General features: G+C 55.6%; 1 pseudogene across 1 annotated transcript; it reads left to right on the forward strand.

Moving 5' to 3' along the window:
• The first annotated feature begins 6,623 nt into the window (after window positions 1–6,623).
• LOC309621582 (thimet oligopeptidase-like) lies at window positions 6,624–13,455 on the forward strand (annotated as a pseudogene). The gene is made up of 8 exons: window positions 6,624–6,668; window positions 10,035–10,170; window positions 10,371–10,746; window positions 10,826–11,021; window positions 12,019–12,076; window positions 12,183–12,311; window positions 12,948–13,086; window positions 13,300–13,455. The product of its transcript is annotated as a thimet oligopeptidase-like (transcript).
• Window positions 13,456–13,934: the final 479 nt, after the last annotated feature.

Consider the following 13,934-nt stretch of genomic DNA (forward strand, 5'->3'; position numbering starts at 1 on the left):
TGGAGACCCGGGGAGACCCCTCGGGGCCTGGGGTGGCGGGTTCGACTCCCGCCCTTGACGTACCGTGACACCTCCCCCCCAATATGTTTCTAGGTATTATATGTATATATGAATATACTATTATATACACACTTGCGTATGAATTTATATGTGTATGTACATGCGCATATTTACATATAGGGGTGTGTGTGTACACATTGTATATATGTATGTGTATATATCTTATATATATGATATATGTATGTATATATACGATGAATTTCTATATACAGTACATATATATTTTTATGCTATATGCTTTTATATGTAGGTGTATATGTGTGTCTATATGTATGTACGTGTATGTATTGCATATATTATATGTGTATGTATGTATACTGTCTATATGCACACCTAAATATCTTTGTATGTGTGTATATACGTATGCTATATATGTACCTAGGTGTGTATATTGCATATGTTATACGTATGTGTACATACTGTATACATACCAACTATGCATTTTATATGTGTGTATGTATAGTGTATATGTATGTGTGTATTGTCTATATTGTGTGTATATGTGTGTATACATACTGTATATATACAAACTGCATTTTATATGTGTGTATATATGTATGTGTGTATTGTATATACTATATGTGTATATGTGTGTATGCATACTGCATATGTACACAGCTGTATATTTTTGTATGCTTGTACATATGTACGTGTGTGTGTATATACACACACACCCCATATGGATTCTGTTTGTCTGGAGAACCCTCACTGATACGGACACTTATGACAATTGAGTACCTGCTCTTTGCCAGCCAGGGAGCCAAAGGCTTGTCTTTCGGTGTCTCCCTTAAGTATCACGAGTCCCAGGAGGGAAGGTGATGCTGCTCCTACCAGTTGAGGTGCCTCAGGGTCAGTTAGGTGGACAGGGCGGGGGGCTGGAGCCTGGTGGAGCCCAGGTGGAGTTCTAGCAGCAGTACAGCCTAGCAGTCCCACTTCCCCGGGTGCTTCTCACAAAGACGCCGAGGGAGAGTCGGGACCTGAAGGAGGGAATGAGGAAGCTTCCGTGGGTCCGCAAGCCCAGACCAAGGCTGACTCGTCAAGAGTGTTAGAGGTCAGGACTGTGGTTACCCTGGGGGTGGGCTTACACAGAGCCATTCATATCCTGAAAAAGTATCCATTCTGCTCTTGTTTGTATGGTTACCCCCCTCCCCCAAATCTTTTAAAAACAGATTCTCTTGGTTGCTGGGAACACACACGGGGAAGTTGTGTGTGAGGGGGTATGATCCAGGGGACAGGGAGGATAAGCCCCCCACTCGTAGGGCAAGGAGTGGCTCAGCTTTGTGAGCTGAGGATGGCCCACGAGGTTCCAGAGAGAAGGGTCCCTGCTCCGTTCCTGCTCTGTGCACCCCATTCCCAGCCTGAGAAGCCCAGAGCCACCCACCCCCCCGCAACACACACACACCAGGGAGGAGAGCCAGTCACCCTGGCTCCCAGCCTCCGGCTCCAAGGCTCCCGGCACTAGGAGCTATTTTCAGCTTTCATGCCCTAGGACACGGCCAGAGCTATTGTCTCCAGAAACTCTCTGTCTGTCTCTCCCCCGGCCTCCCTCCCTTCCTCCCTCCCTCCTCCGCTTCTTCCCCTCCAGCTCCCTCTGTCCTCCCCTCCACCCTGCATTTCTACACAGGATGGCTCACAGACAGCTGCTCCCCGTGCCCACCTGCCACCATTCCATGGATGTCAAAGCAAGCCCTGGGGACTTCCCTGGAGGTCCAGTGATTAAGACTTCGAGCTTCCACTGCAGGGGACGCGGGTTCGATCCCTGGTCAGGGACATAAGATCCCACATGCCACACAGCACGGCCAAAACAAAATGAATAAATAAAGTTATAGTGATGAAACAGCCCTAGTGGTGCAAGGATGGGACGTATAGCTCTATGGTATAGAAAAAAGATCCAGAAACAGATATATGAGAACTTGATATGATAGAAAGTGGGGAAATTAAGGAGTTTTCAATAAATGGCATTAGGACAATTGCATATCCATGTGGGGAAAAGTAAATTAGAAAAAAAAAAAAAGCAAGCCCTGGTCAGGTGTGACCTTGGGCCCAGGGCCATTGGCACAGGTTGTCATGTGGGATGTTCTTCCTTAGACTCCTCCCTCCCTCCTGTGTCACTGTCACTTCCTCCAGAACCTTCCTGGACTCCCCTCCACAAGCCCAGGGTGTGCCCTCACCCGCCCTGGATCACCAGAATTCCAATCCCGGCCCACCCTTCCCCGCCAGGTAGAGAACTGTGCATGGTCAATAAGACCGTAGAGGTCATTGGCCATTGCTATTGCAGCTGGAATTGTTACTGTGTTTAGATAGGGTGACCAACACCCGCCCCCAGTTTGCCCAGGACCGCTCAGGTTTGAGCGCTGGAACTCTGGGGAAACTCTCAGTCCCGGGGAACCCCAGAAGGCTGGTCAGCCTATTTAGGACAGATCTTTCACTTGATCTCCCAACCCCCGAGAGCCAGAAAGGGAATCTCCCCCCTCCTTCCATTGTAACCTTCATTCATTCATCCACTCATCCCTTTATTCAACTCCTTTATTCAGCAAGTATTTATGAAGCATCTACTACACAGCAGACACTCTTCTAGGTGCTGGGGACATAACAGCATCCCTGTCCTCAAAGAGCTCACGTTCTAGCGAGGGCAGCAAACAGTAAACTGAGAAGGTGTGATTTATTACATGGGGATGATGTCTCGGAGACCACTGCAGGGCAGGGGAGGTGGGAGAGGAAAGGGGCAGTTCTAAATGCAGGCGCTGACGGGATTGGGGCAGACCTTGCCCTGGGCCAGGCTGGTTGCTTCAACACAGCTGTCCTCGCCCAGAGCCATCCTGCCCCCGCCTCACCCAGTTCTTCCGTGATGTGTGGGGAAAATCTGTGGTTGTCACAACTGGGAGGGAGGGCCCCTGGAATCAAATGGGTGAGGCCAGGGATGCTGCTAAACCCCACACAGTGCCCAGGAGGGGCCCTCAGCAGAGGATGACCCGCCCCGAATAACCCCAGTGCCACGGGGGAGACCCTGCACTAATATTATTCAGACCCGCTGGTGCCCCGATTCCTGCACAGGCAGGGACTCTAACCGGCTCACCTCTGTATCCCGAGGTGACCTAGAGTGGGGCAGCCACGAGGGCTGAGATGAGTATCGGGGGTGAAATGACAAACCTCTGCACCCACTCTCCCCTCCGCACCCCAGGGGCGATGGTCTCTATCTCCTCCCCGTGCAGGTAGCTTTTCCCTGAGCCATTTCTTCTTGTCAAGGTCCCTGTCGCAGGTTGGGTTCCCCGAAGATGACGTTGAGAGCAAGGATTGGAGTGCAGGTGGTTGATGTGAGGCGTGCAGGAACAGATACAGCTGCCATAGGGTCCCACAATTCCACTCCCGGGCATAGATCCGGAGAAAACTCTAATTCAAAACTATACATACACCCCTGGCATTTCCCTGGTGGTCCAGTGGTTAAGAATCCACGCTTCCAGTGCAGGGGGCGTGGGTTCCATCTCTGGTCAGGGAACTAAGATCTCACATGCCGTGTGACAATAAAAGAAGAAAGAAAAAAGAAAGAAAGAAAGAGAGAAAGAGAGAAAGAGAGAGAAAGAAAGAAAGAAAGAAAGAGAGAGAGAAAGAAAGAAAGGAAGAAAGGAAGAAGGAAAGAAGAAAGAAAGATACATGCACCCCAACGTTCATTGCAGCACTATTTACAGTAGCCAAGACATGGAAGCTACCTAAATGTCCACTGATGGATGAATGGATAAAGAAGATGTGGTACATATATACAATGGAATATTATTCAGCCATAAAAAGAATGAAATAATGCTATTTGCAGCAACGTGGATGGACCTAGAGATTATCATACTAAGTGAAGTAAGTCAGAAGAGAAAGACAAATATCATATGATCTCACTTATATGTGAAATCTAAAATACGACACAAATGAACTCGTCTACAAAACAAAAACAGACTCACAGACATAGAGAACAGACTTGTGGTTGCCAAGGGGGAGAAACAGTGAGGGAGGGTTGGATTGGGAGTTTGGGGTTAGCAGATGCAAACTATTAAATATGGGATGGATAAACTACAACGTCCTACTGTCTAGCACAGGGAACTATATTCAGTATCCTGTGATAAGCCATAACGGAAAAGAAAAAAGTTTTATTTATAGGTTCCATCCCTAACTGAGCTGGCCCATCGCCTCCCATGGTTCTAAGTGCAGCCCGAGGCTGCAGACTTCCCACCGTGGTCTTCAGCTCCAGAGCAAGCCACCTGCGAACCACCCACATCTTCCCAGCGGCTGGCAACTCTCCTTTGCTACTGATTCCAAGACACATCCAAATAGCAAAAATGTGACCATGAAAAGAAACTCAGGCATGTTCAAATCAGGGAAATAACATTCTTAGCTCTGTTCAGTACTCGCTTAATTTTACAAGAGCTTAGAGTTACAAAAAAGTTGCAAAGATCTGTACAGTGTGCCGTGGACCCTGACCCAGTACCCCTATTTCCAACTCGTTAGTACCTTAGTACGAGATGTTTATCCAACTAAGGAACCAAGATGGATACATTGTTATTAACTAAAGTCCACACTTTATTAGAATTTCCCTAGTGTTCCCCTAACATCCTTTTTCTGTCCCAGTCTCCTCTGGGCTGTGACATTTCTCAGACGTCGCTGGGTTTTGATACCTTGAAAGTTTTGAGGACTGGTCAGGTGTTTTGTCCCTCAAATTGTTTGTCTGTTTGTTTTCTGGTGTTTTCTTATGGTTGGTCTGGAGTTATGGGGTTTGGGGCGGAAGACCCAGACAGAGATAAAAATGCCATTCTCCTCAGGTCACATCAAGGATACACACCATCAACGGGACTTATGACAAACGATTTTACCCTTGATCACCTGGCCAGTATCGTCTTTTTTTTCTTGCTGCGTTGGGTCTTCGTTGCGTGTGGGCTTCAGTAGTTCTGGCTCCCAGGATCTAGAGTGCAGGCTCAGTAGTTGTGGCCCACGGGCTTAGTTGATCTGCGGCACCTGGGATCTTCCCGGACCAGGGCTTGAACCTGTGTCCCCTGCATTGGCAGGCGGATTCTTTTCTTTTTTTCTTTTGCAACCAAAACTTTAATCCCAAGGATTCTCACAAAACATATTACAAATGACAGCATGAAAAAAAAAATTGCACAGTAACTCAAAGTTCAGCTCTACAATATACTCTTAATCTGGCAGGACATTGGTATCTTGATAATCTCAAATTTCCAAAAAATATTACAAAGAGCTATGTATTCATGTACAGCAATCACAGAGGGGATGTATGACCTAACTCAAAGGTAAACTAACTTCCTTGAAACTTCTTAGATTTTAAACTCCCTGGACAACCTCTTGTCCGGTGTGAAGACTAGTGGAATTTTTAAACCTCTAATCTAGGGTAAGGGTGCGGCTTTCATTTTTACCTGCTGGCTTGGGTTCACAGCACCTTTTAAAGACTGCTTGCTTAACTACAGCTGCATACCATATCCCAGCTACAGAAAGTCTTTTCAATGTTTGCCAGTGTTGTTTCCATAATAGTAAACATCACACTTTAGGTGGGCAGGAGTTAGAGTTTTATTATCAGTCTAGGCAAGACCAAAAATTCAAAGCAAGTTCAATTTTGCTTAAGGGAACATTGTAAGGTAACAATTCTTCATATTACATGCCTCACAGGACCCATTTCAAACCATAGAGAATGACACCTTTATGTGTCACTCTCCCAAGAGACAAACAAATGTGAACAACTAAAACATTTAAAAAGTGCACCAAGCTTCGGAAGTCTCAAACAGAACTTGAATTTTCTGTACATACTCCTGCCAAATGAAGTTATTGCCTGTACACCACTCCTCTTGCAAAGTGGTCTTCTATTTCCTTTCATCTGACCTAGATCGGCTAGGAGACCTAGAGAAAGATCAGGACGGCTTGTGATTTCTCTCTTGGGACAGGGATCTCTCTCTTCTCCTATATCTAGAAAGGGACCTGCTCTGGCTGACGGAGAAGGCTCTCCATCTTGGAGATGTGCGGGAGGTGGAGGACTCCTCCTCCCATAATCATCTCGAGGGCGACGACCCCAAGAAGGAGGCAGTCACGATTTCGACTTCTCTTTTCCCATTCGACAGGTCCACTCTTACTCGGCAGCCACATAGTGTTCTCCCATCTAGTTCTCGGACAGCATCGGCTGCATCTCGGGGATCTTCACATTCAACGAGAGCGAAGCCGGGAGGGTTTTTAGCAACCCACACACTTCAGAGTGGTCCATAATAGCCTAAAGCTCGTTCCAATTCAGCCTTGTTACCACTGTTTCCAAGATTCCCTACATAAACTTTACAGTCCAACGGACAGGAATCACGTTGCAAGACTCTCGTGGCTCCTGGGTTTCACGGGCCACAGGGTGGTCCCGGGCCTCTAGAATCTGGTAGCTGAATCTGCTCGCACAAGCTGTCCTGTGGGGATGCGTTTCCCCCTATGTGTCCAGCCCGGGGCCCTGCTGTCTTGGCCCGGCCTCCCGGGTGAGAGGGTGAACCCCAGCTCCCTGGAGCAGACACTCAGAGCCCTGGTGACCGGACTCACGGCTGATGGGGCTGGAGCGGTGGCTGGATGCGTGTGGCCAGCCTGGTGGTGTTTGGCCCCGTCTGCAGTTCCAGCTCCAGCTGAGAAAGAGCCTCCCTGTGTTACTTTCTCCTGGTTGTGTAAGGATCCCCGGTGTCATTTGACAGAAATGTAGACGGTGTGTTCTTTCTCTCTTTTCTCCCTGCTTCCTCTCCTCCCTCTCTGCCTCCCTCTCTCCCTGTACCTCTTTCCCTGTTCCGCTCTCCCTCTACCTCTTTCCCACTCCCCCTCTCTCTCCCTCTCTGTCTCTTCCTCTATCCCTCCCTCTCTCCCTCTCCCTCCCTCTCCCTCTTTCCTCTCCCTCTCTCCCTCTCCCTCTCTCCCTCTTCCCTCTCTCCCTCTTCCCTCTGCCTATTTCCTCTGCCTCTTTCCTCTCCCTCTTCCCTCTCCTCTTTCCCTCTCCTTCTCTCCCTCCCCTCTCCCTCTGGGAGGGAGTGAGGGAGATGGAGAGATGGAGGGAGCGGGAGAGTTAGACGGAGAGTGAGAGGGAGAGGGAGAAGAGGGAGGAAAGGGAGGGAGGAAACGTCTATCCCTCCCTCCCTCCCTCTCCTCCCTTTCCCTCTCCCTCCGTCTCTCCGTCTCCCTCACTCCCTCTCGAGAGGGAGAGACGGAGGGAGAGGCAAAGACAAGAGAGAGGGGGAGAGGGAGAGAGGGAGGGGGAGAGAGAGGGGGGAGAGAGGGAGAGCTCTCTTCCTCCCTTCCTCTCCCTCTCTCCTCCTTCTCTCCCTCTCTCCCTCACCCTCTCTCCCTCTACCTCCCTCCATCACTTTCCCTCCTTCTCCCTCTCCCTCTCTCCCTCCCAGAGAGGGAGAGACAGAGGGAGAGGGAGAGGGGGGAGACAGGGACACGGAGAGGGAGGGAGGGAGGGAGGGAGGGAGACAGAGAGGGAAGCAGGCACCCTCTCGCCTTCTCCCTCTCCCTACCTCCTTCTCCGACTCCCCCTCTCCTCTCCCTCTGTCTCTCCCTCTCCCTCCCTCCCTCTAGGAGAGGGAGAGGGAGAGGAAGGGAGGGAGAGGGAGAGAGGGAGGGGGAGGGAGACGGAGAGGGAGAGACGTGTCGCCCTCCCTCTCCCTCCCTCGCCCTTTCCCTTCCTCTCTCCCTCTCCCTCCCTCTGTCTCACCCTCTCCCTCCCTCTGTCTCTCCCTCTCCCTCACTCCCTCCCAGAGAGGGAGAGATGGAGGGAGAGGGAGAGACGAGGGAGAGGGGGAGAGGGAGAGAGGGAGGGGGGAGAGAGGGAGGGGGGAGAGAGGGAGAGAAGGAGGAGAGAGGGAAAGGGAGGAATAGACCTCTCTCTCTCTCCCTCTCTCCGTCTCTCCCTCTCTCTCCCTCTCTCTCCCTCTCCCTTGTCTCTGCCTCTTCGTCTCTCTGTCTCTGGGAGGGAGTGAGGGAGATGGAGAGACGGAGGGAGAGGGAGGAGAGGGAGCGAGGAAGAGGGAGAGAGGGAGGGAGGGAGGGAGAGAGGGAGGGAGAGAGGGATAGAGGGAGGGAGGGAAAGATGTCTTTGTCTTTCCCTCCCTCCCTCTATCCCTCTCTCCCTCTCCCCCCTCCCTCTCCTGCTCCCTGTCCCTCTCCCTCCCTCTATCCCTCTCCCCCCTCCCTCTCCTGCTCCCTGTCCCTCTCCCTCCACCTCCTTCCCTCTCTGGAGAGGGGAGGAGGTGGAGGGAGAGGGAGCACGAGAGGGAGAGAGGGAGAGGGAAAGAGGTATAGGAAGAGCGGAACAGGGAAACAGGGACAGGGAAAGGGGGACAGGGAGAGAGGGAGAGGGAAAGAGGGAGAGGGAGAGCAGAGCAGGGAAACAGGGACAGGGAAAGAGGGAGGCAGAGAGGGAGATGGAAACGGGGAAAGGGAGGGGGGACGGATAGAGGGAGAGGGAGAGAGGGACAGGGAAAGAGAGACAGGGATGGAGGGAGGGAGAGAGGGACAGGACAGGGCAAGAGGGACAGGGAGAGAGGGAGGGAGAGAGGGAGGGAGAGAGGCAGAGGGAGAGATGGAGGGAGAGTGAGAGGCAGGGAGGTAGAGGGAGGGAGGGAGGGAGGGAGACAGAGAGGGAGACAGGGAGAAGGGCTGATGGGGGCTCCCTCCCCCTCCCATCCTCTGCCCACTGCTTTCTCTTTTTTCTGCTTCAACAAACACCAGGCGCCTTTCAGATCAGCCCTGAAGTCAACGTTGATGCTTGGGACGGCCTGACCTCCCCGCTACCTTCCAGCCCAGGACCACAGCTGGGAGATGAAGTCTGCGGGGCCCTGGGGGGGGCGGCGGCGGCGGAGGTGGTGGAGGCAGGCACCTCCTCTGACGCCCAATCTCTCCTCGTTTACGAGGCAGCCGCCAGCTCCCCTCCATGACTCCCCAAGATTTGGGGCCATTTTAATATGTGTCGATAATGCCATGAGCTACTATTTAACTTTTCCACGAGGACCCATCTCCCGAAATGCAGTGGTTTTCAGGCTTGGCTGCACTAGAGAACCCCCAGGGAAAGGAGAGACGTCTGTACCTCCCTCTCTCTCCCTCTCCCTCCGTATCTCCTTCTGGCTCTCTCCCTCTCCTTCTGGGGTGATGCCCGATGAGCTCAGATTCGCAGATGTTCCCCCCATCCCCTCTCTGTGCCTTGCGTGGGGCCTGGGCCTTCTCACTGTGGCCCGGGAACAGCCTCGACATTCAGACATCGGTTCCTGCAAGGACACTTGCGTTTGGTCCATACCGCATGTGGCTGCAGTCTGTGCTTCTCCCGTTTAGCATCTTCAGTAGATGGGGGCTGTGCATGAGCCCTTCATCTTCCCCGCAGACACCACTGGTGCTTGCTCGGCCTCGCGGGTGATGTCCACGGGGGACAGACCTGTGTCCCCACCTTCTTGGGCTGCAGACAGGCCACATTGGTCCTGTGGTGACTGGGGGCTCCCAGGAGAACCCCACCGCAGACCCAGAGAGGTGGCCCCAGAGAAGGTGGCGTACGCCTGGGGCCAGGCCTCACCAGCCAACCACGGGCCACCTGCAGCAACAGGTCTCTCGCCGTCCAGGGGCTGGGTGTTCGGGCGCCGTGGGGATGAGCTGCTGTCTGCACGGCAGCCAAGTTTGTATTGTTGAGCCCGGGGAGGCCCCTGGGTGGCTCCTGGAGAGCCTGGTCACATTTCTTCCTGCCCTTGGCCTTAGAGCTCATCATGGTTCACGCCGTTTCTGTTTCCAAAAGGACCTGTGTTCATAAAGACCACATGTTAGGACAGCACCAAAGTGTCTAGAAATCCAGGCCAGGAGGAGGAGGGAGGGTGTTTGGCTGTGCCTGCCAGTGGCCTGAGAGCCCTCCCACCCACAGAGACCTGGCCCGGGGCCTGTGGGGAGGGCGTGGCCCACGGTCCCCAGCGCTGGCTGTCTCTGGGTTCCAGGAGAACTGCGCGATCCTCGGGGAGCTGGTAAGGCTGCAGGCTCAGAAGTCCCGCCTGCTGGGATTCAGCACGCGTGCCGACTCTGTGCTGGAGATGAACATGGCCAAGACCAGCCAGGTGGTGGCCACTTTCCTAGGTAACCCCGCCTCCCCGAGTCCCAGTGGGGACGGGGGTCAGGTGGACCTTGACTGGACGTGGTGCTGCCTGAGACCCCACTGTGTCAGCCCTTGGGGGTCGCCTTCCCCAACCCTTCATTCTGCCTCGAGGGGCGTGGGGTGGGGGGCGGCTGGGCGGCTGCCACAGGGACATAGCTGAGCCTCTCCCCTCCGCCCGCAGATGAGCTGGCCCAGAAGCTGAAGCCCCTCGGGGAGCAGGAGCGGCCCTGATCCTGGAGCTAAAGAAGGCTGAGTGCCAGAGGCGGGGCCTGCACTTTGATGGGCCCATCAACGTCTAGGACCTGCGCTACTACATGAACCAGGGGGAGGAGACGCGCTACCACGTGGACCAGTACCTGCTCAATGAGTCCTTCCCCATGCAGGTGGTCACGCGCGGGCGGCTGGGCATCTCCCAGGAGCTGCTGGGGCTGACCTTCGACCTGGAGGAAGGCGCCAACATGCGTCACGAAGATGAAGATGTGAGGCTCTACACGGTCCGGGACGCGGCCTCGGGCAAGGTCATCCATCAGCAAGTTCTACCTGGACCTCTACCCTCGGTGCATGCGTGGGGGAACCTGTCGGCCGTGAGCCGGGGCTCCTCTGTGGTAGCGGGGCCTCACCCGCGTCCCTCCCCAGGGAAGGGAAGTCCGGGCACATGGCCTGCTTTGGCCTGCAGCCGGGCTGCCTGCAGCAGGACGGGAGGCGCCAGATTGCCATCGCGGCCATGGTGGCCAACTTCACCAAGCCTACGCCCAACCCGCCCTCCCTGTTGCAGCATGATGAGCTGGAGACCTACTTCCATGAGTTCTGGCAAGCGATGCACCAGCTCCGCTCCCAGGAGGGTGCGGGCGAGGGGCTGAAGGCAGGGGGCGGGGAGGGCCCGGGCTCTCCCGTGGTCCTCAGGCAGGCCCTCGCCACGGGATTCTTCCGCTGATGTCACCCCGCACGAGGAGACGCTCTCGGTGTCAGTTTCCATCATCAAACCCCACGCACTGGGCGCGTAAACAACGGAAGTGGATGTCCTCGAGACTCTGGAGGCTGGAAGTCCCAGATCAAGGAGTCAGGACTGGTTCCCTGCATGTTAAATACAGGTATTCAAGAGTTGCCTTTAAAAAAGACAAAATAGAAGAAAGGAACGTTGCATGCAAGGCTGGTGACAGGCGGTGATGAGAACAAGAGGTTAGGCTCTGGGGCCGGGAGCACCACGCCCTGTGAGGCCCTGGGGCTGCTGCCAGTCTCGGTGGAGGCTCAGCAAGTCCCAGTGACTTCCCAATGTGGGGGGGGTCCCCAGATGAGCGTCTGGGCCCAGGACCCAGTGCTCGTTCAGTCTTCCTGCAGTCAGCCCTTCGTCCTGAGAGCGATGCTCTCACAGACTGCAACCGGAGCGCGTGGGGACACTTTACTGAGCTGTGCAGCCGTCACTACTGCCCTGTTCTGGAACATTTCCCTCACCCCAAAAAGGTCCCTCACGCCCTTAGTTATCATTCCCTCCCCTCCCCTGTCCCTGACAACCAGGAACCCACTCTGACTCTGTGGATCTACCTGTTCTGGACGTTTCCCCTCAGTGGGGTCACACCCTGTGTGTCCTTCTGTGTCTGACTTCTCTCGCTGAGCATCGTGTTCTCAGGGTGCATCCACGTGGCAGCGAGTGGCAGGGCTTCACACCTTTGCGTGGTCGAGGGCCGGAAAAAAGACAAACGAAAAGAAGGGCACATTGCCTGCGACTCTGGTGACAGCCGGGGATGAGAACCAGAGGGTAGGCTCTGGGGCCGGGAGCGCCACGCCCTGTGAAGCCCTGGTGCTGCTGCCAGTCTCGGCGGGGCACGGGCAGCGCCGTCCCCCAGGAGCTGCTGGACAAGCTCATCAAGTCCCGGCTGGCCAACCCCCGTGCGGCCGGGCCGAGGGAAAGGAAAGGGGCTCCCGGACCGCCCGGCTGGAAAGCGCGGCCTGGACACAGTGCCAGCGCCCCCGTCTCCTTCCTCCCGCCCTCCAGGCCTCTTCAACCTGCGCCAGATCGTCCTGGCCAAGGTGGACCAGGCCCTGCACATGCAGACGCCCTTGGACCCGGCCTAGGACAATGCCCGCCTCTGCCAGGAGATCCTCAGGGTCCCAGCCACGCCAGGTAGCCAAGCACACGCCGGGCCCACCTTAGCGGTCGGTTGGCGGCTACTGCCCAGTTCAAGAGGATCCTCTGGTGGTGTGTGAAGGGGGACCGACTGACGGGCTCTGGTCGAGGCCCGCTGACCTCTGGCCTCTTCCTGCCTGGGTTCCTGGGCTGGTCCCTCCAGCTGTGGCGCGCGGAGTCCGAGGGTGGGCTGGGCCTATCTGCACGTGCTTTCTGGAGAGCCTGGAAGAGGCAGGAGAGGGCTTCATACCCCGGACGGAACGCGTCGACGAGGTTTGCCCGTGCGTGTCGGTGCGGAGACGCAGTTCACTCCCTCGTGAGCGCTTTAACCCGCGCTCTCCCCGTGCTGGAGGGCGAGCCCTGACTCATCCCTCGGAGCCTCGGGCAGCTGTCCCTGTAAGATGCTTAGGGGTGAACCCTCGTGAGCTTCAGCAGAAAGTCAGCAAAGATTGAATTGTGTCCCTCCACTGAGTTGCCAGCAAGGTCCCCGTTTTCTAGAAGTGTTGGGCCAATACTCCCTCTAGTGGCAGGGGACTCAGACAGGGCTGCTTTGAGGCCCCAAGCTCTGGGCTCTGGGGAAGGGGCACGGAGCGGCCAGGGGGCCGGGCAGGAGCCTCTCCGCGTGTGTCCCAGGGACCCACCTGCCTGCGACTTTCGGCCACCTGGCAGGAAGCTACGACGCCCAGTCCTATGGCTACCTGTGCAGCGAGGTGTACTCCGCGGACACGGTCCACACACTCGTTTCAAGCAGGAGGGCGTCCTGAGTGGCAAGGTGAGAGGCCGGCCTGCCGTGCAGACCAACACGGAGGTCCTTGGCCTGGGCCTAGATGCTTGTGCCGCCCGCCTGGGCCTGCCAGGCTCTGAGGGCCCTGCCCAGAACCCCCTGCTCCCCTGCCCTTTGTTGAGTCACAGCAGAGGTGGCCACACCCACACCCTCCGTGAAGGGGGTGCTCCACCCTCCTGCAGCCCCGCCCCCTCTCCTCAGGTTGCCATGGACTACAGAAGCTGCATTCTGAGGCCAGGGGGCTCCGAGGATGCCAAGGGCATGGTGAAGCTCTTCCTGGGTTGTGACCCCATGCAGGACGCCTTCCTCCTGAGCAAAGGGCTGCAGGTTGAGGGCTGCAAGCCGCCGGCCTGCTGACGGCACGGGGTTTTGCCCCCCCGGGCGGGCCGGGTGCCTTAGCGCCCCGTCGGGGCGGGGGAGGGGCCGTGTGTCCTCCCAGCCCCCGAGTCCCCGGCGGCCGGCCTAGGCCAAAAGTCTCCACCTGGAAGTGTCTGGAAAGCCTGGCATCAAGGCTCCCCCTTGTTGCACTAATGCAATCCCTTCCTGGGGAGCTTTCCTGGTAACAAAACGGTTCTTTGAAAACGCAGCCATTAATAAAAAAGACTCTACTCCTGGTCTCTGCCTGCCGTCCCTTCCACCACAGGAGTGGCATGGGGGCCGTCACACTGGGGGGAGTTCTGACCTTGGTCGGGGATCAGCCCTGGGGCCGTGGTGACGCGTCTGGGTCACTGGGAGACGGCTGAGCTGTGGGGTGAGTTCAGACGGGGATGGTGCCCCGCACCCCGACCGGGCAGGCTCTCCAGTGAGGGGGTGTCAGTTTCCTGCCGGCCTCTCGC

The sequence above is a fragment of the Balaenoptera borealis genome (genome assembly GCF_965194805.1).
Source record: "Balaenoptera borealis genome assembly, contig: HAP1_SCAFFOLD_1310, whole genome shotgun sequence".
Taxonomy (NCBI): domain Eukaryota; kingdom Metazoa; phylum Chordata; class Mammalia; order Artiodactyla; family Balaenopteridae; genus Balaenoptera; species Balaenoptera borealis.